Raw genomic sequence first — 19446 nt, 5'->3', positions numbered from 1 at the left:
TAAAGTGGGTTTCTTGTACATATATTTGGTTTTCCTTTTTTATCCACTCTCACAACCTCTACCTCCTCATAAGAATGTGAGATAGGGGAGCCTGGGTGGCCCAGCCAGTTGAGCTTCTGACTCTTGGTTTCCGCTCTGATCATGATCTCAGAGGGTCAAGGGATTGAGCTGCATCGGAATCCCAGCTCAGTGCACAGTAAGCTTGGGAGTTTTTCCCTCTTCCTCTTCCTCCCCTTTTACCCCTCCCCATATGTGTGCACACATGTGCATGATCTCTCTAAAATAAATAAATAAAATCTAAAAAAAAAAAAAAAGAAAAAGAAAGAAAAGAATGTGAGATAATTTATATTAATTGTATTCATGGCCTTATTGTTTTATATTCGTCCTATCTTATTTTTTATTTTGGTATTTCTTTCTACCTTCATTTGAATTTATTATTTTTAGATATTCCATTTCATTTCAACCCTTGGCTTAATAACTATAATCTGCATTTCACTGTTTTAGTGATTGCTCTTGGGTTTACAATTTGCATTTTTATTTATTTATTTTTTAAGTAGGCTCCTCGCCCAGTAGGGAGCCCAACACAGGGCTTGAACTCATGACCCTGATATCAAGACCTGAGCTGAGATCAAGAGTCAGACGCTTAACCAAATGAGTCACCCCAGCACCCCAATATGCATTTTTAACTTAACACAGTCTGCCTTCAAATAATATAGGACTTGTCTTATAACAGTATACTTATATTCTCCTTTCCTGTTCTTTGTGTGTTTTCATACATTTACTTCTACATAATTCATAAACGCCACAATATACTGTAATTACTTTCACTTTTCAAATGTCTCTCTTTTTAAAAAATTAAAAATAAAAAATTTCTCATATGTACCCAAATATTTACAATTTCTGGTGCTCTTCATTTATTTGTGTTGATCTAATTTTCCATTTGTTATCATTTCCTTTCAGCCTAAGGAACTTCCTTTAACATTTCTTGTAGCTTCTGTTTGTGTGAAAAATATATTTAGTCTTCATTTCTGAAAGATACTTTTGTTGGATATAGCATTCTAAGTTAACGTTTTATTTCTTTAGCACTTGAAAATATCATGATTATCTCCTGGCTTGCACTGCTTCTGATAAGAATTCTGTAATCATTATTTTTAAATGTTTCCCTATGTGCAATGTGTCTGTGTTTTCTCACCTCTGACTACTTTTTAAATTTTTTGTGCTACTGATTTTCAGCAATTTTATTATGATGTACCTTGTTATGGTTTCCTTTGAGTTACTCCTGATGGAGTTACTAAGCTGCTTATATCTGTGAGTTTATATTTTTCATGAAATTTGGGTAGTTTTCTGCTGTTCTTTCTTTAAAATTTCCCCCTTTCTAACTAGCCCCTCTAGTTCAGGAACTTTACTCACACATACATTAGGCCACTCTTTATGTCCCCCAAGGGTCACTCAGGCTCCATTCCACTATCTACCTCCACTCCTACATAAAGCAAAAATACAAATACAAAATATATTTGCTGTGTGCACTTCACTTTGCATTGTTTTTATTGCTATGTTCTCAAATTCATTGATCTTTTGTCAACAGCATCTAGCCTCTTAACTCCTTTTGGGTAAACGTTATACTTTAGCTCTAGAATTTCCATTTGGTTAATTTTCAGTATTTTTCATTTCTTTCCTCATTGCATTCTTGATTTCCTTTAAACTCTTAAGAATAGTTATAATAACTTTTAAATCATCATCTCCTAACTCTATTATTTTTACCACTCATGTATGTTTATTTTCAAATTTTTCTTCAGGTTATGAATCACTTTTGGCTACTTCTCATGTCTACTAGTTTTTGTGTTTTTTTTTTAAGATTTTATTTATTAGACAGAGAGAGACACAGTGAGAGAGGGAACACAAGCAGGGGGAGTGGGAGAGGGAGAAGCAGGCTTCCTGTGGAGTGGGGAGCCCGATGCAGGGCTTGATCCCAGTACCCTGGGATCATGACCTGAGCCCAAGGCAGACACTTAATGACTAAACCACCCAGGCACCCCTCATGTCTACTAGTTTTTGACTAAATACCATTCATCATGAAAATTACATTAATGAGTGTCTACACTTAGTGGTGTGCCTTTAAAGAGTGTAGAAGTTTATTCTGACAGGCCCTTAATTTTCACCCATATCAGGTTGATCCTTTTTAGACTCCTTTACAACATTTTTAGGATGGATCTAAAGCAGTGATTCTCAAGAGTATAGTTCACAGATTCCTGGGATTTCTTGAGACTGACTGTACAAAAGTAATGCTAAGTAAAACTGCGGGCAAATCAAAGTAGTGGTGCTAAGGAGCACCTGGGTGACTCAATTGGTTTAAGTATCTGACACTTGATTTTGGATCAGGTCATGATTTCAGGGTGGTGAGATAGAGCCCATGTCAGGCTCCTCAAACAATGTGGAGTCTACTTGAGATTCTCTCTCTCCCTTTTCCACTGTCCCTTCCTCCACTTGTACACTCTCTAAATAAATAAATAAATAAAATCTTAAAAACAAAACAAAAACAAAAACAAAATTTGGGGCGCCTGGGGTGCAGTCAGTTAAATGTCCAACTCTTGGTTTCAGTTCAGGTCATGATCTCAGGGTCATGAGATTGAGCCCCACACTGGGCTCCGCGCTCAGCCCACTGTCTGCTTAAGACACTCACTTCCTCTCCCTCTGCCCCTTCCCCCTGCTCTTGCTCTCTCTCAAATAAATAAATAATAAGAAATAAAAAGTAGTGGTGCTAAGCTGAACTAGTAGTCACTGTATTGCATACTAATAAATACTTGTATTAAAAAAAAAAAGCCATGAAGTAACAAAAATTATTATATGTATCAAATCTTGGTGCTTTTAATATTATGTGTGATGAAACTGGAAGTACCCATAAGGCATTTCTGCTACATACTAAAGCACAACCATTGTACTGAGGAAAAGGACATGTTTACACTGTGAGGTGAACTGTTTTTTCAAAGAACACCATTTTTACTTGAGCAAATGATGTCACACTATGTTATTCAGAGTTGACATTTTCTTAAAAAAGGAACAAAGTAAACCTGTCAATTCAAGGAAAACAAATGAAAACTCTTTGTCAATGACAAAATTTGAGCCTTCAAACTAAATTCCAAATTTTTAAAAAATCTGTATGTCATTATGAGCTTTACAACTTCCCCTTACTTAAAATACTTTTCTGTGAGATCAGTGATATTAATAAATGTGATTTACTGATATCATATAATGCCATGTTTCAATATTTGGTTGATCTAACCAAACCAGTATTTTCCAAATAACTATATTTTTACTCATTGTGGCATTATTTTTATTTATTTTATTGATTGATTTTTTATTTTTTTGGTGAACACTATTAACATTTTTTTTTAAATCACCCAGTTACCCCATCCCTCAGCTCCTCTCCCTTCTGTAACCCTCGGTTTGGTTCCCAGAGTCCAGAATCATGCATGGTTTGTCTCCCTCTCTGATTTCTTCACATTCAGTTTTCCCTCCCTTCCCCTATGGTTCTCCACGCTATTATGTTCCACATATGAGTGAAACCATATAATAATTGTCTTTCTGTGCTTGACTTATTCCACTTAGCATAATACCCTCCAGTTCCATCCATGTCAATGCAAATGGTGGGTATTCATCCTTTCTGATGGCTGAGTAATATTCCATTGTATATATGCACCACATCTTCTTTATCCATTCATCTGCTGAAGAACATCTCGGCTCCTTCCACAGTTTGGGTATTGTGGACATTGCTGCTATGAACATTGGGGTGCAGGTGCCCCTTCTTTTCACTACATCTATATCTTTGCGGTAAATACCCAGTACTGCAATTGCTGGGTGGTAGGGTAGCTCTATTTTTAACATCTTGAGGAACCTCCATACTGTTTTCCAGAGTAGCTGTACCAACTTGCATTCCCACCAACAGTGTAAGAGGGTTCCCCTTTCTTCACATCCTCGCCAACACTTGTTTCCTGTCTTGTTAATTTTCGCCATTCTAACTGGTGTAAGATGGTATCTCATTGTGGTTTTGATTCATATTTCCCTGATGGCTAGTGATGTTGAACATTTTTTCATGTGTTTGTTAGCCATTCGTATGTCTTCTTTGGAGAAGTGTCTGTTCATGTCTTCTGCCCATTTATTGACTGGATTATTTGTTTTTTGGGTGTTGAGTTTGAGAAGTTCTTTTTTCTGTTTTGTTTTGTTTTGAAGATTTTACTTCTTTATTTGACAGAGAGAGAGACATAGCGAGAGACGGAACACAAGCAGGGGGAGTGGGAGAGGGAGAAGCAGGCTTCCCGCTAAGCAGAGAGCCCGACGTGGGGCTCGATCCCAGGACCCTGGGATCATGACCTGAACTGAAGGCAGAGGTCTAACAACTGAGCAACCCAGCCGCCCCAAGTTTGAGAAGTTCTTTATAGATCTTGGATACCAGCCATTTATCTGTACTGTCATTTGCAAATATCTTCTCCCATTCCCTGGGTTGCCTCTTTGTTTTGTTGACAGTTTCCTTTACTATGCAAAAGCTTTTTATCTTGATGAAGTCCCAAAAGTTCATTTTTGCTTTTGTTTCCCTTACCTTTAGAGACGTGTCTTCAAAGAGGTCACTGTGTCCAATGTTGAAGAGGTTACTGCCTATGTTCTCCTCAGGATTTTGATGGATGCCAAAATACTCAACGAGATCCTAGCCAATGGGATCCAACAGTACATTAAAAGGATTATTCACCATGACCAGGTGGGGTTTCTCCCTGGGATGCAAGGGTGGTTCAACATTTGCAAATCAATCAATGTGATAGATCACGAGGGCAGAGCAAGATGGCGGAGGAGTAGGAGACCTGGGTTTCGTCTGGTCTCAGGAATTCAGCTGGATAGGGATCAAACCATTCTGAACACCTACAAACTCAACAGGAGATCGAAGAAAAGAATAGCAACAACTCTGAACAGAAAAGCGACCACTTTCTGGAAGGTAGGATGTGCAGAGAAGTGAATCCGAGGCAATATTCAGGAGGATAGATGCCGGGGGAGGGGGCCTCCGTCAGCCACTTCTGGCAAGTGATAGAGAAGCAGAGCACAAAATCGGAACTTTTAGAAGTCTTCTCCACTGAGGGACGTCGCTCCAGTGGCTAAGCAGGGGGTGGAACCCTCATGGGACAGTGTGGTCTCAGACCCTCGGGGTCACAGAAAGACCAGGGGTGCCTGAGTGCAGCAGAGCTCCTGGGTTTCGGAGCGGGGAAGCCGGCTGCAGAGATGGAGCAAAGGAGTGGGCTCTCAGCTCGGGGTGGCCATAAACCGTGATCCGCGGCACAGTCGGGCCACTGCTCCTCCAGCGGGGACCCAACAAGTGGCAGATCTGGGGAGACTCCCCTTCCTCCCCCAGGAGGAGCGGCACGGGAGCACACCGCAGGAATCTGCTGGGTTTGGAGACTCCACATGCGGTCGGGTGCCAGAGACAGAAACGCTTGGTCACAGGCCGGGTGAGCGCAGAGTGCGGCCAGAGACCGGGGAGACGGGAGTGATTGACTGCTTTTCTCTGGGGGCTCACTGAGGAGCGGAGCCCCGAGTTCTCGGTTCCTCCGGGACGGAGATTGGGAGGTCACCATTTTCACTCACGTCCTCCAAAGCTGTACCGAAAGCTTGTAGAGAACAAAAGCTCCCGAGAGCAAACCCGAGCAGATTACTTTGGGGCAATTCCGCCTCCGGCAAAGACATTTGGGAACCATGGCAATAGGCCCCTCCCCCAGAAGATCAGCAAGAACAGCCAGCCAAGACCAAGTTTACCGATCAATTAGAACAGCAGAACTCCAGCGCTAGGGGAATAATGCACATAGAATCCATGGCTTTTTTACCACGATTCTGTAGTCTTTCAAAGTGAATTTTTTTTTTGAACTTTTTTTTTTTGAATTTTCTTTTTCCCTTTTTTACCAACATCATATCAATCCTTTTTTAAAAAAATATTTTTATTTTTCATTTTTAGAGTCATACTCTATCCCTTCATAGTAGTTACCCTTATTTTTGGCATATATATATAAGTTGTTCTCTCTTTAATTGAGATAGTTTCTTCTAACAGATCAAAATATACCCTAAATCTCTAGTGTATGGCTTTGTTCTATTCTCCTACCTGATCACATTCTCTCCCTTTTCTTTTTTTTTTAAATCCTCTTCTTTCTCTTTTCAAACAACTTCTTATCAATTCCTTTTATAAAATTTTTTATAATTTTCATCTTTACAATCATATTCCATCCCTTCATCATACCAACGCTTATTTTTGTACATATATAAGTTTTTCTTTCTTTAAAATTTTGGGAGGCACTTTCTTCTAACAGACCAAATACACCCAAAATCTAGTGTGTGGCACTGATCTATGCACCAGCCTGATCATATTTGATCATATTCTGGGTTTTATGTTTTGTTCTGTTTTTCTTTGTTTTTATCTTTTTCTTTTTCTTTTTTCTTTCTTTCCCTTTCTTTTCCCCAGGCTTCAGGTCTTTTCTGATTTGCTTAGAGTATATTTTCTGGGGACGTTGTTACCCTGTTAGCATTTTGTTTTCTCATTCATCTACTCTCCTCTGGACAAAATGACAACACGGAAAAAATCACCTCAACAAAAAGAACAAGAGGTAGTACCGACTGCCAGGGACCTACTCAATACGGACATTAGTACGATGTCGGATCTAGAGTTCAGATTCATGACTTTAAAGATACTAGCTGGGCTTGAAAAAACCATGGAAGTTATTAGAGAAACCCTTTCTGGAGAAATAAAAGAACTAAAATCTAACCAAGTTGAAATCAAAAAGGCTATTAATGAGGTGCAATAAAAAATGGGGGTGCTAACTGCTAGGATAAATGAAGCAGAAGAGGGAACTAGTGATATAGAAGACCAAATGATGGAAAATAAAGAAGCTGAGAAAAAGAGAGATAAACAACTACTGGATCATGAGGGCAGAATTCGAGAGATAAGCAATACCATAAGATGAAACAACATTAGAATAATTGGGATCCAAGAAGAAGAAGAAAGAGAGAGAGGGGCAGAAGCTATATTGGAACAAATTATAGCAGAGGACTTCCCTAATTTGGGGAAGGAAACAGGCATCAAAATCCAGGTGGCACAGAGAAGCCCTCTCAAAATCAATAAAAATAGGTCAACACCCCGACATCTAATAGTAAAACTTACGAGTCTCAGAGACAAAGAGAAAATCCTGAAAGCAGCTTGGGAGAAGAGATATGTAACCTACAATGGTAGAAACATTAGACTGGCAACAGACCTATCCACAGAGACCTGGCAGGCCAGAAAGGACTGGCAGGATATATTCAGAGCACTAAATGAGAAAAATATGCAGCCAAGAACACTATATCCAGCTAGGCTGTCATTGAAAATAGAAGGAGAGATAAAAAGCTTCCAGGACAAACAAAAACTAAAGGAATTAGCAAACACGAAACCAGCCCTACAAGAAATATTGAAAGGGGTCCTCTAAGCAAAGAGAGAGCCTAAAAGCAACATTGACCAGAAGGGAACACAGACAATATACAGTAACAGTCACCTTACAGGCAATACAATGGCACTAAATTCGTATCTTTCAATACTTACCCTGAATGTAAATGGGCTAAATGCCCCAATCAAAAGACACAGGCTATCAGATTGGATTAAAAAACAAGACCCATCGATATGCTGTCTGCAAGAGACTCATTTTAGACCCAAAGACACCCCCAGATTGAAAGTGAGGGGGTGGAAAACAATTTACCATGCTAATGGACACCAAAAGAAAGCTGGGGTGGCAATCCTTCTATCAGACAAATTAGATTTTAAACCAAAGACTGTAATAAGAGATGAGGAAGGACACTATATCCTACTTAAAGGGTCCATCCAACAAGAAGATCTAACAATGGTAAATATCTATGCCCCTAACATGGGAGCAGCCAATTATATAAGGCAATTAATAACAAAAGCAAAGAAACACATTGACAACAATACAATAATAGTGGGGGACTTTAACACCCCCCTCACTGAAATGGACAGATCGTCTAAGCAAAAGATCAACAAGGAAATAAAGACTTTAAATGACACACTGGACCAAATTAACTTCACAGACATATTCAGAACATTCCATCCCAAAGCAACAGAATACACATTCTTCTCTAGTGCCCATGGAACATTCTCCAGAATCGATCACATCCTAGGTCATAAATCAGGTCTCAACCGGTACCAAAAGATTGGGATCATTCCCTGCCTATTTTCAGACCACAATGCTTTGAAACTAGAACTCAATCACAAGAGGAAAGTCGGAAAGAACTCAAATACATGGAGGCTAAAGAGCATCCTCCTAAAGAATGAATGGGTCAACCAGGAAATTAAAGAAGAATTAAAAAAATTCATGGAAACCAAGGAAAATGAAAACACAACTATTCAAAATCTTTGGGATGCAGCAAAGGCAGTCCTAAGAGGAAAGTATATAGCAATACAAGCCTTTCTCAAGAAACAAGAAAGGTCTCAAGTACACAACCTAACCCTACACCTAAAGGAGCTGGAGAAAGAACAGCAAATAAAGCCTAAACCCAGCAGGAGAAGAGAAATAATAAAGATCAGAGCAGAAATCAATGAAATAGAAACTAAAAGAACAGTAGAACAGATCAACGAATCTAGGAGCTGGTTCTTTGAAAGAATTAACAAGATTGATAAACCCCTGGCCAGACTTATCAAAAAGAGAAGAGAAATGACCCAAATCAACAAAATCATGAATGAAAGAGGAGAGATCACAACTAACACCACAGAAATACAAAGAATTATAAGAACATATTATGAGCAACTCTATGCCAGTAAATTAGATAATGTGGAAGAAATGGATGCATTCCTAGAGATGTATCAACTACCAAAACTGAACCAGGAAGAAATAGAAAACCTGAACAGACCTATAATAGGCATCAAAAATCTCCCAAAAAACAAAAGCCCAGGGCCAGATGGCTTCCCAAGGGAATTCTACCAAACATTTAAAGAAGAATTAATACCTATTCTTCTGAAACTATTCCAAAAAATAGAAATGGAAGGAAAACTTCCAAACTCGTTTTATGAGACCACCATTACCTTGATCCCAAAACCAGACAAAGACCCCCATCAAAAAGGAGAATTACAGACCAATATCCTTGATGAACATGGATGCAAAACTTCTCACCAAAATACTAGCCAATAGGATTCAACAGTACATTAAAAAGATTATTCACCACGACCAAGTGGGATTTATCCCTGGGCTGCAAGGTTGGTTCAACATCCGCAAATCAATCAACGTGATACAATATATTAACAAAAGAAAGAACAAGGATCATATGATCCTCTCAAAGGATGCAGAAAAAGCATTTGACAAAGTACAGCATCCTTTCTTGATCAAAACTCTTCAGAGTATAGGCATAGAGGGTACATACCTCAATATCATAAAAGCCATCTATGAAAAACCTACAGAGAATATCATTCTCAATGGGGAAAAACTGAGAGCTTTCCCCCTAAGGTCACGAATGTGGCAGGGATGTCCACTATCACCACTGCTACTCAACATAGTATTAGAAGTCCTAGCCACAGCAATCAGACAGCAAAAAGAAATAAAAGGCATCTGAATCGGCAAAGAAGAAGTCAAACTCTCACTCTTTGCAGATGATATGATACTTTATGTGAAAAAACCCCAAAGACTCCACCCCAAAACTGCTAGAACTCATACAGGAATTCAGTAAAGTGGCAGGATATAAAAGCAATGCACAGAAATCAGTGGCATTCTTATATACCAACAACAAGACAGAAGAAAGAGAAATTAAGGAGTCGATCCCATTTACAATTGCACCCAAAACCATAACATACCTAGGAATAAATCTAACCAAAGAGGCAAAGGATCTGTACTCAGAAAACTATAAAATACTCATGAAAGAAATTGAGGAAGACACAAAGAAATGGAAAAACGTTCCCTGCTCATGGATTGGAAGAACAAATATTGTGAAGCTGTCAATGCTACCTAGAGCAATCTACACATTCAATGCAATCCCCATCAAAATACCATCCACTTTTTTCAAAGAAATGGAACAAATAATCCTAAAATTTGTATGGAACCAGAAAAGACCCCGAATAGCCAGAGGAATGTTGAAAAAGAAAAGCAAAGCTGGCAGCATCACAATTCCGGACTTCCAGCTCTATTACAAAGCTGTCATCATCAAGACAGTATGGTACTGGCACAAAAACAGACACATAGATCAATGGAACAGAATAGAGAGTCCAGAAATGGACCCTCAACTCTATGGTCAACTAATCTTCGACAAAGCAGGAAAGAATGTCCAATGGAAAAAAGACAGTCTCTTCAACAAATGGTGTTGGGAAAACTGGACAGCCACATGCAGAAGAATGAAACTGGACCATTTCCTTACACCACACACAAAAATAGACTCAAAATGGTTGAAAGACCTCAATGTGAGACAGGAGTCCATCAACATCCTAAAGGAGAACACAGGCAGCAACCACTTCGACCTCAGCTGCAGCAACTTCTTCCTAGAAACATCACCAAAGGCAAGGGAAGCAAGGGCAAAAATGAACTATTGGGACTTCATCAAGATAAAAAGCTTTTGCACAGCAAAGGAAACAGTCAACAAAACCAAAAGACAACCGACAGAATGGGAGAAGATATTTGCAAATGACGTATCAGATAAAGGGCTAGTATCCAAAATCTATAAGAAACTACCAAACTCAACACCCAAAGAACACATAATCTAATCAAGAAATGGGTAGAAGACAGGAACAGACATTTTCCCAAAGAAGACATCCAAATGGCCAACAGACACATGAAAAAGTGCTCAACATCGCTCGGCATCAGGGAAATCCAAATCAAAACCTCAATGAGATACTACCTCACACCAGTCAGAATGGCTAAAATTAACAAGTCAGGAAACGACAGACGCTGGCGGGGAGGCGGAGAAAGGGGAACCCTCCTACACTGTTGGTGGGAATGCAAGCTGGTGCAACCACTCTGGAAAACAGTATGGAGGTTCCTCAAAAAGTTGAAAATAGAGCTACCCTACGACCCAGCAATTGCACTACTGGGTATTTACCCCAAAGATACAAATGTAGGGATCCGAAGGGGTACGTGCACCCCGATGTTTATAGCAGCAATGTCCACAATGGCCAAACTGTGGAAAGAGCCAAGATGTCCATCGACAGATGACTGGATAAAGAAGATGTGGTATATATATATATATGTGTGTGTGTGTGTGTGTGTGTGTGTGTGTGTATACACACATACAATGGAATATTATGCAGCCATCAAAAGGAATGAGTTCTTGCCATTTGCAACGACGTGGATGGAACTGGAGGGTGTTATGCTAAATGAAATAAGTCAATCAGAGAAAGACATGTATCATATGATCTCACTGATATGAGGAATTCTTAATCTCAGGAAACAAACTGAGAGTTGCTGGAGTGGGGGTTGGGATGGGAGTGATGGGGTGGCTGGGTGATAGACATTGGGGAGGGTATGTGCTATGGTGAGCGCTGTGAATTGTGCAAGATTGTTGAATCACAGATCTGTACCTCTGAAACAAATAATGCAATATATGTTAAGAAAAAAAAAAAGAAGAAGATAGTTGGACGGGAAGAATGAAGGGGGGGAAATCGGAGGGGGAGACAAACCATGAGAGACGATGGACCTGAAAAACAAACTGAGGGTTCTAGAGCGGAGGGGGGTGGGAGGATGGGTTAGCCTGGTGTTGGGTATTAAAGAGGGCACGTTCTGCATGGAGCACTGGGTGTTATGCACAGACAATGAATCATGGAACACTACATCAAAAACTAATGATGTAGGAGCGCCTGGGTGGCTCAGTCGTTAAGCGTCTGCCTTCGGCTCAGGTCATGATCCCAGGGTCCTGGTATCGAGCCCCACATCAGGCTCCCTGCTCAGCAGGGAGCCTGCTTCTCCCTCTCCCACTCCCCCTGCTTGTGTTCCCTCTCTCGCTGTGTCTCTCTCTGTCAAAATAAATAAATAAAATCTTAAAAATAAATAAATAAAATAAAATAAAATCTCATCCTTTAAAGAAAAAACTAATGATGTATGGTGATTAACATAACAATAAAAAAGTAAAAAAAATTGATGGATCACATTAACAAAAGAAGAGACAAAAACCATATGATCCTCTCAATTGATGCAGAAAAAAACATTTGACAAAATACAGCATCCTTTCCTGATTAAAAAATATAGGGATAGAGGGAACATACCTCAATATCATAAAAGCCATCCACAAGAAGCCCACAGCGAGTATCATTCTCAATGGGAAAAACTGAGAGCTTTTCCCTTATGGTCAGGAACACGACAGGGATGCCCACTATCACCATTATTGTTCAACATAGTACTAGAAGTCCTAGCCTCAGCAATCAGACAACAAAAAGAAATCAAAGACATTCAAATTGGCAAAGAAGAAATCAAACTCCCACTCTTCACAGATGACATAATACTTTATGTAGAAAACCCAAAAGACTCCACCCCCAAATTGCTAGATCTCATACAGCAATTCAGCAACATGGCAGGATACAAAATCAATGCACAGAAATCAGCTGCATTTCTATACATTAACAGTGTGACTGAAGAAAGAGAAATCAAGGAATCGATTCATTTACAATAACACCAAAAACCATAAGATACCTAGGAATAAGCCTAACCAAAGAGGTAAAGGATCTTTACTCTAGAAACTCACTTATGAAAGAAATTGAGGAAGGCACAAAGAGATGGAAAAACATTCCATGCTCATGAATTGGAAGAATAAACATTGTGAAAATGTCTATGCTGCCCAGAGCAATCTACACATTCAATGCAATCTCTCTCAAAATACCATCAGCATTTTTCACACAGCGGGAACAAGCAATCCTAAAATTTGTATGGAACCAGAAAAGACCCCAGATCACCAGGGGATTGCTGAAAAAAAAAAAACAAAGCTGGGGGCATCACAATGCCTGACTTGAAGCTATATTACAAAGCTGTGATCATCAAGACAGCACGGTATTGGCACAAACACAGACACATAAATCAATGGAATAGATCAGAGACCCCAGAAATGGACCCTCAACTCTATGGTCAACTAATCTTTGCCAAATCAGGGAAGAATATCCACTGGAAAAAAGACAGTCTCTTCAATAAATGGTGCTGGGAAAATTGGACAGCCACATGCAGAAGAATGAAACTGGACCATTTTCTTACACCATACACAAAGATAAACCCAAATAACTATTACACAGATATTAGAAAACCATACACTGAAGCTGAATATTCCAGTGAATTTTAATATAACAATACCAAAATTTTGCTGATGTGGTTTCAGAGTTTACATTACCAATAACTTTTAAGAAATTACCACTTACCAGGTTTTGGTTATACTATCAAATAAGAATATCAAATAAAACTATAAGAATACTACCTGATTACAATACTCCTCCTTTCTCTAATTATGTATCAGTTGGTGACACCATTTCTTCACATACTTCAACAGAAATAACATACTGCAACAGCATAAAGTAGCAGATCTACGAATCTAGCTGTCTTCTACATAGACATTGAAGAGTTTGCAAAAAATGTGAAACAATGCCCCCTTTCCATTTTTTTATTTGTAAAAGTAATTACTTTTCATGAAGAATCTTATTTATGTCAACATATGATGAGTTCTATTTTGTTATTTACTAATTAAGAAATATTTTTAAAATTTCTCAGTTTTAATTACTAACAGAAAATACTCCTCTGGAGTCTCTACTGTCCTTTATGTTCAACAGAGCCTCTTTCCTCCGGCTGGAAGGAATTTAATAGTCTCCTAACCCTACCTGTGAGCTCAAGGAATTGTTCAAGTTAGCCTATATTGCGCAGATTACTATTCAGCCAAAGATATGAGGCGAGCACAATCCAGACTTCTGGAGTTTTTCTCCACGTAGCACTCTTTTCTCTAGTATTCTGCCCAGAACATTCCAGTCATCTAAGCATCATGGATCTCCGAACGCTTTTTTTCATCTCAACAAGACTATTACGTTCTGCTTGGGTTCCCTTTCTGTAAACGATGGTCTAGAAATTTCCTCCAGGCAGAAATCAGAGGAAACTATTGAGCTCACCTGTTTGTTTCCCTTTTCTCAGGGATCACAGGTCCATTATGTTGCCTGTTGTCCAATACCTAAAGATAGTTGTTATCGGTGCTTTCAGCAGGCACCACACCAGTTATTCCACTAGGGACAGATACAGCAATTCTTATAATTTTTATTTCTCAAAGCTACTGCCAACAAAAATGCCAATGTTTTCCCAGGTCAGAAAAAGTTTCATAAAAACTAACCAATCAGAGATGTAGGTCATGAAAGCATATTCAGCTATTTTTAGGCACATTAATTCTATTTTACACGATAATGCCTACCTTTACATTGGAAATTATGATGTTTTATATTCATGTGGTTTTATATTAACATGAACCATAAATTATTTCATCTATCAATTTATTCTATACATTAATAAGGACATTACAAACATTGCTCTGAGTATAATTTGCTTTTTTTTTTTTTTTTTTAAGATTTATTTGAGGGGTGCCTGGTGGCTCAGTCGGTTAAGCATCTGCTTTCAGCTCAGGTCATGATTCCGGGGTCCTGGGATCAAGTCCCACATAGGGCTCCCTGCTCAGTAGGGAGTCTGCTTTTCCCTCTGCCGCTCCCCCTGCTCAGGCTCTCTCTCTCATAAATAAATAAAATCTTAAAAAAAAGAAAGAAACACTTCTTTTAAAAAAAATTATTGGAGAGAGAGAGAGAAAAGGGGAAAATGATTGGGGGGGAGGAGCAGGAGAGGGAGAAAGAGAATCCTCAAGCAGACTCCCTGCTGAGCGCTGAGCCTGATGAGGGGCTCAATCCCAGGACCCTAAGATCATGACCTGAGCCAAAATCAAGAGTCGGGACACTCAATTGACTGAACCACCCAGGCTTTTTTTGTTTTAACAGCAACATTTCTCTAGTTTTCCAGTTTCTGTGACAAGAAAGCTAAAAAGAAAAAGGAAAGGAAAAAAAAGACTCAAACCATAGTCAGCAATTAGTCTAAACAGATTTTTGCCTGCCCAATAGAGAAATCATTGGCAAGAGGTACAATAAACTGAAAACAGATTTATAAACACTTTACCTGCCATTTAAAGCCTAAGAAATAGACATTTTATATAACTGTTTTTATCTTCCTTCAGATTCCTAAGTTTTAACAAACACATTGTCTATAGAATTTACTACCTTCTTTCAAGTCATTTGGAAGGAATATGTACTATTAAATCTTTATAGTTTGTAAAGGCAACTAAATATGGGGGGAAGAAAAAGAGGATTCTATCAATATAAAACATGGCTATTAATACATTCCAATTAATTCCTCTCACAGAGGAAAATATGTAGTGAAAATTGGATACAGGGACTGTATTAATAACTTCCAAGCAGAATACAGCACATTGTTACAATGCTACGATCACTAGGATAAAAAGCATTATCCCAGTTCAATCACTAGGTAACTATTATTAAGGCAAATTGTAGGCCCTCTCTGGGCCTCAAATTCCACATTAATTAGAAGGAAAAAAAAGCTATGAATACATTTCATATTAAGGACACCTGTAATGCCACCTGTTGCTATTTTTTAAATTAAAAAATGACAGCACAAGGTGGTGCCAAAAAAATTAAAACTGCCCCCCTCCAAAAATGATAGCCTATTTCCACAATAAGGAAATCAAACCTGTCACCTAGAAGAAACAAAATGTGTGATAATGTATCATATGAATTTTTCCAAAGCATAATCCTCAAAAGTGAATTTCTTTCCCCTTTATTCCACTGACATGTTTATAAGTCAGAAATCTTTTAGTGCTTCCAATCATTTCCTTATTTCAAGCATTATAAACTACTAGTCCCTATAAATACTCGTTTGAACTATGAAAGCTATTTTTTTGAGAAAAATCAGATTAAGATTCTGTATCAGAAGAAGCACATTAGACTTTTAAGGCTAGAAAGGACCCATCTCAGATGCTGTTTAAAACCACTCTGAAATATGACTTACCCAAGAACAAGTAGGACTTTAATGGCAAAGACTACAAAGTAATACTCTATTGCTTCTCCCTCTATACCACATTCTGACCTCACAGATTCAAAGATGCAGCTCCTGAAACTTGCTGCTCAAGCATATAAATCTGAACAAAAAGATCATTAACATAACACATAATTATCAAAAGAATCATAAATATGTGGATATTTAGGGGTTCTGAGACAAAAGGATTCCAGAAAATGCTGCTCATTTTTACAAGGTTATTTATAGTGTGTCACAGGAACTTGAGATTACATCCAACAATGCATGTAAACACTCTCTCAGACTACTCTAAAAGCTAATGTTGTGTCTGTGAGATTAAATGGCGTTAAGTCTTTATTTCCCCCAAACATCAATGTTCCCCTGAACACTGAAAGAAACCTAAAGATTATAATTAATAGATAAGGGAAGTATGTAAAATAAGTTTTTAGGGAGCAAAAGTTCTAGTAATTTATGAAGCATGCTGGCCAATAAAGGTATCAAATAATTTTCATTGTGACTGTGTTTGCTATTTACCTCTTTGCTTCTTGTACTATAGAGCCTTTGCCCAAATAAAGACACTCTGTGTTTGCCATCCATACAAGAAAATCATTTTAAGTTTAGTGGAAACAGACTGGGCTGAACATCAAAAGACATTTACTATCTATTCTGGGGTCTACTAACTACTATGGGACCATGGCAGGGCAGCCATCCTGAGTTTAAGTTTTTGTATCTGTAAAATAAAGCAGCTAGACTATATGGCCTTTAAGGGCTCTTCTGGATCTAAAACCTCATATCCATGTTATATCTACTAAGTGTAAGGCCTTAAGTTTAGCACTCTGAAAAATACAAAAACTGAGTAAGTCAGGATGGAAAGGGCTTCCTAATTACCAAAATAAAGGGAAAAACTATGAAGAAAAAGTCCAATATTGTCAAAATAAAAAACTTCCTTCTCTCCAAAAGCACAATAAAATAAAAATGTAAATTGGGAAAATATCTGCAAAACAGGTAATGAATAAAAGGATCATCTCATTCATATAAGAAGGCCTTATAAATTAAAATTTTTAAGTCAGTAGCAACATAAACTCACATATAAAAGGGCCAATAAACCAGTGAAGTATTAACTCATTAGTAGTGAAAGAAAAGTGAATTGAAAACAAAAGATATAATTTATTTCCAATCTGGCAAAGCTTTTTATTTTCTTTCTTTATTGTGGTAAAACATACTTACCATAAAATACACCACTCTAACCATTTAAAAGTGTGCAGTTCAGTGACATTAAGTACTTTCACGCTGTGCAACTCACCACTATCCATCTCCAGAACGTACTCATCACCCCACACTGTAACCCTGTACCCATTAAACAATAACTCCCTATTCCAACCTCCCCCAGCCCCTGATAACCACTATTCTACTTGCTAGAATTTGACTATTATCAGTACCTCTTATAAATGGAATAATATATGTCTTTCTGTGTCTGGCTTATTTCATTCAGCATGTCTTCAATTGTCATCCATGTTGTAGCATACAGCTGAATTTCATTCCTTTTTAAGGCTGATTCTATTGTATGTATATACCACATTTTGCCTATCCATTTATCAGCCAATGGTCCCATGGGATGCTTCTACTTTTTTTTTTTTTTTTTAAGATTTATTTATTTGAGAGAGCATGAGAGAGAGCAAGCACGCACGTGTGAGCAGGGAGAGGGGCAGAGTAAGAGGGAGAGAATCTCAAGCAGACTCCCCGCTGAGCATGGAGCCTGACGCAGGGCTCGATCCCACAACCCCAAGATCATGACCTGAGCCGAAATCAAGTCAGACGCCTAACCAACTAAGCCACCCAGGTGCCCCGCAATGCTTCTACTTCTTGTTCTATTCTTCTGTAAACGTCCCTGCTTTCAATTCTTTTGGGTATATACTCAGAAGTGGGATTGATGGATTATGTGGTAATTCTAAGTTTAATTTTTTAAGGAACCGTCATACTGTGTCCCCAGTGGTTGCACCATTTTATACTCCTACCAGCAGTGAACAAAGGTTCCAAATTCTCCATATCCTTACCAACTCTTGTTACTTTCTGTTGTTTTCATAATAGTAATCCTGATGGGTGTGAAGTGGTAATCTCATTTTGGTTTTGATTTGCATTTCCCTAATGATTCAGAATGTTCAACATATTTTCATGTACTTAGTGGCCATCTGATATCTTCTTGGGAGAAATATCTACTCAAGTCCTTTGCTCATTTTTTTGTTTCATTTTTATTTATTCCTAATTTAATTTTCAATTAATATTTTTATTTAAATTCAATTTAATTAACATGGACTGTATTATTAGCTTCAGGGGTAGAATTTAGTGATTCATCAGTTGCATACAACACCCAGTGCTCGTTACTTCAAGGGCCCACCTTAATGACCATCACCCAATTACCCCATCCCCCACATCCACCTCCCCTCCAGCAACCTTCAGTTTGTTTCCAAGAGTTAAGAGTCTCTTATGGTTTTGCCTTCCTCTCTGTTTTCATCTTATTTTATTTTGCCTTCCTTTCCCCTATGTTCATCTGTTTTGTTTCTTAAATTCCACATATGAGTGAATGCATATGGTATTCATCTTTCTCTAACTGACTTATTTCACTTAGCATAATACTATCTAGTTCCATCAATGTCACTGCAAATGGCAAGATTTCATTCTTTTTTGATGGCAGAGTAACATTCCATTGTGTGTGTATGTATATATGCGTGTGTGTGCGTGTGCGTGTGTGTGTGTGTATCCCATCTCTTCTTTATCCATTCATCTGTCGATGGACATCTGGGCTCTTTCCATAGCTTGGCTATTGTGGACATTGCTGCGACAAACATTGGGGCACATGTGCCCCTTCGAATCACTGTGTTTGTATCCTTTGGATAAATACCTAGTAGTGCAATTGCTGGATCATAGGGTAGTTCTATTTTTAACTTTCTGAAAAACCTCCATATTGTTTTCCAGCATGGCTGCACCAGTTTCCATTCCCACCAACAGTGTAAGAGGGTTTCTCTGCATCCTCACCAACATCTGTTGTTTACTGAGCTGTTCATTTTGGCCATTCTGACAGACATGAGGTGGTATCTCACTGTGGTTTTGATTTGTATTTCCCTGATGCTGAGTGATGCTGAGCATTTTTTCATGTGTCTGTTGGCCATCTGAATGTCTTCTTTGAAGAAGTGTCTGTTCCTGTCTTCTGCCCATTTCTTGACTGGATTTTTTGGTTTTTGTGGGTGTTGAGTTTGATAAGTTCTTTATAGATTCTGAATACTAGCCCTTTATCTGATAAGACATTTGCACATCTCTTCTCCCATTCCGTAGGTTGCCTTTTAGTTTTGTTGACTATTTCCTTTGCTGTGCAAAGGCT

At 38.5% G+C, this 19446-nt stretch overlaps 1 protein-coding gene across 3 annotated transcripts in view; it reads right to left on the bottom strand.

The window, feature by feature from the left end:
• Positions 1-19446, bottom strand: part of FAF1 (Fas associated factor 1) — a 514999-nt gene that overhangs the window by 309715 nt on the left and 185838 nt on the right. The window lies entirely within an intron of this gene.

This window comes from Phoca vitulina, unplaced genomic scaffold (genome assembly GCF_004348235.1).
Source record: "Phoca vitulina isolate PV1807 unplaced genomic scaffold, GSC_HSeal_1.0 scaffold2, whole genome shotgun sequence".
NCBI classification, from domain to species: domain Eukaryota; kingdom Metazoa; phylum Chordata; class Mammalia; order Carnivora; family Phocidae; genus Phoca; species Phoca vitulina.
The sequence above is the reverse complement of the archived record's forward strand: the minus strand, read 5'-3'. Positions and strand labels throughout refer to the sequence as shown.